This window comes from Octopus bimaculoides, chromosome 7, assembly GCF_001194135.2.
Source record: "Octopus bimaculoides isolate UCB-OBI-ISO-001 chromosome 7, ASM119413v2, whole genome shotgun sequence".
Taxonomy (NCBI): Eukaryota; Metazoa; Mollusca; class Cephalopoda; order Octopoda; family Octopodidae; genus Octopus; species Octopus bimaculoides.
In genome coordinates this window covers 3,028,424-3,031,935 of record NC_068987.1, presented here as the reverse complement: position 1 = coordinate 3,031,935, position 3,512 = coordinate 3,028,424, and the positions used below count along the sequence as shown (strand labels likewise).

At 41.1% G+C, this 3,512-nt stretch overlaps 1 protein-coding gene across 2 annotated transcripts in view; it reads right to left on the bottom strand.

Annotated features, from left to right (window-relative positions):
* Positions 1–3,512, bottom strand: part of LOC106871595 (serine/threonine-protein kinase Nek8) — a 30,365-nt gene that overhangs the window by 6,601 nt on the left and 20,252 nt on the right. The gene's annotated exons all lie outside the window — the stretch shown is intronic.

Below are 3,512 nucleotides of genomic sequence, written 5' to 3'. Positions count from 1 at the left end.
GGGGGGGGGCACTATATATCAGAAGAACGAGGAAGACATAACCACAGAGGTCAGTGGTGGGTGTAATGGTGGTGGTGGTGGTGGTAGTGGTGGGGTAGAAATCACAGACAAAAACTTGTAATACAGACATCATTAAATTGAGTGCAGAATGGAAAACTAAATCAGTTGTTAAAATTATGATACTGATGACACTAGGTCGGTCGTCGTCAGCATCATTGTCGTCATAGTCCTTCTCCTCCTCCTCACCACCACCACCACCACCACCATTATTATCATTTAGCATCTGTTTTCCATGGGTTGGCTGGTTTGACAGGGAGCGGGCAAGGCCAGGAGCCTCACTAGGTTCTTTTGTCTGCTTCGGCTTGGTTTCTAAGGCTGGAGGCCCCCCCCTCCTCTACATAACACTGTACTAGGTATTAACATACAATATACCGGGCACTAATATATATTATAGTACTTTACAATACTAGTTACTAATGTCTACCAGAATACTAATGTTTAATATTGTAACAAGCTGGCAGAATCATTAGACCACCAGCAAAAATGCTTGGTGTTATTTCTTCTGACCTTATGTTCTGAGTTCAAATGCTGCAGGGGTCGACCTTGTAAGTATCAATAGAGTACTGGGGTTGATGTAATCGACCTGTCTTGCCTCCCCTGAAGTTACTGGCCTCCTGCCAGAATTTGAGACCAATACAGAATATAGTACACATCTATTAATAGAGATTACAGCAGTGCACATTACCCATCCTGCAGTCAGTCGTTGGAACTAGGACTGTTCGTGGCTTTGGCATGACTTGATCACTTTCCTCCATAATGGTCAATTTTTAGTTTGCATTTGACCAATATTAGGGATCAATTCCTTTCCACTTCAAGTTCCCTTTTTTTTGCAGTGTCTTTGAATCTCAGTCTTGGGTCTTCCATGGTTTCTTTTTCCTCTTTTGCATTGTTGGGAGTAAGGAGCTACTAATATATATATTTTAAGTTTAAGAGCGTCTAGATAAATGCACACCCACACACACACACACACACACACACACATGCACACACGCACACACACGCACGGACACACATGTGCGCGCACATACATACACACGCACGCATGCACACATGTGCGCGCACATACATACACATGCATGCGCGCACATACATACACATGCATGCACGCACAGACACAGACACACACACACACACATACACAGATGATGGTGTAAGATGGATGTTGTCACAGGGTATAATATTTGTATATAAAAATATAACTTTGGCTTTGATTTAAAAACAAAATAAATCCAGTTAAATTTACTGAAAGAGTAGAATTATAAAGAAAATTTACCATTCTTGGTTGGGGGCATATGTGTATCTAGTACTGCTACTCTCATTGTACCCTCTGAATATATACCCCTGACATTTCACATACACACACACCCAAATATATATATAGGTGTAAAAATGTATACATATCTCACACTTTCTCCACACCCCTTCTCTCTCTCTCTCTGTGGCGGGGCAATAGACATTTCTGTTGCCTAGGTGACCAAATTCGCAATGGAGGAAGATGTTCTGAAAGCCTGATTGAAAGAACAAGAACAGATTAGAGAAAGTTTGGAGAGCTGTTACCTCTGTTGATAAAGAAAAGGTCTCTTTCTCACAGTAAAAGTCAGATTATAGGATGCCAAGACAGGGTCCCCGAATGTGAAGGACACCTGCAGAGGTGAGAAAGAAATGCAATGAATATGCTCCATTGGATGTGCAGCATCAGTGTACTTGTACAACGAAATGCAAAAGTGTGCCTTTGCAGCATCAGATGTAGTGAGCAAGAGAGAAGACAATGCATTCCTCTCTTCCGCATCCCTAACCATTTGTCACTTTCTCAAGAACTCACCAACCTTTCCCAATTCTATTCTCTCTTATATTCACCTTCTTGTATGTTGAGGGTATGCGCTCATTTCATCACCATCATCTGTTCTCCCTTTCCAGCTGGACCAGCCATGTTTATCCCCTACAGTAAGACAGACACCTGTTCCCGTCCCCCTATCATACTGTAGTCTCTCAATGCTTGGCACAAAGCCACCTCCCTCATTACTGCATCCCCGCCCAGTTAAGGGGGGTCTCTCAAGAACTTACCAACCTTTCCCAATATCATTTAACATCCATGTTCCATGCTAGCATGGGTGAGACAATACCAATATATACATATATACAATTGTATGTATTTCTTTCCCAAAGTATTTCACATACTTTTTTATTTCTAATTAGACATTTTCATAATTTCATTTATCAAAATAAATTCTTCAGTTTTTCTCCTTGAACTTTTCAACAAAAGCCTATATTTAATTTGATGTTGAGACTGTTTGGCCTTCATATTGTTGCTCTCTGATAGAATGTATGCCAGTCCTATATATATATATATATATATATATATATATATATATATATATATGTATAGAATATTTATTTATTCGTAGTGTCTTTAACCACCAAACATGCTAACAAGCCTCTCACACAAATATTAATGTGGTTTGCTGTTAGGTTGAATGTCTACAGATCAGATTCTTTTCAACTACTGTCTGTGAACTGGAGCTGTCATCATTAACAGGAGAAGTTGTCATTGTGGTGGTGGTGGTGAGTGAGATCGTGTGACAGTTACTTCCTGTCAGCTACTGGGGCTGTAACTTGAGCTCAACTTGCAAAAAATAGCAGCCAAATCTCAAATCCCTTGTTACTGTCCTAAAAAGAGGAACAGTTTGGACAATGCAATCCCTAATATACAAAGATATGGCTGGAGCACTTTTGGTCATTGGTTCATTGTATTACAACTGCCAGGGTTTGAGACAATAAAAGCAGAGGGCCCAGCTGTAGAGATTAGTACAGGTGTGGCTAGTAAGGAAGATAAGGACAGGTGTAAATGCTGGTCTCAAATGTTGGCACAAGGCCAGCAAATTTAGGGGAGGGGTAAGCCAGTTACATTGACCCCAGTATACAACTGGTCCTTATTTTATTGACCCCTGAAAGGATAAAAGGCAAAGTTAACCTCAGTGGAATTTGAACTCAGAACATAAAGGTGGACAAATTGCATTAAGTATATTGCTCAGCATGCCAATGATTCTACTGGTTTGTCACCTGACAGGTGTGAATATTGAGACAGAGTAGTACAGGTGTGGTTTGCAAAGAAGTTAAGGATAGGTTTTATAAAGGGCCACCACTCCTCTCATACACTGGATCTCATATGAGACTTGTTTTGGTTTGGTTTCTATGACTTGCGGCAGGGAAGGCATGGTAGGAGTGGTGTTTCCTCTCCTGACACCAGTACAGGTGTGTGGGGTACTTTGCTCAAATCTGCACAGAGAGTATCTCAGCTCAGTAATACGAAACATACTTTTACTGAGATTCTCTGATTGAAGACTGGGGGGGGGGGGAGTGAAAGGGGTAAGAGTTGGATGGTAGAGTCCTTAAAGGGGAGATGCAAAGGGAATGATGGGTAACTGCAGAAGTGAACGTAGCAAAAGCAAGGG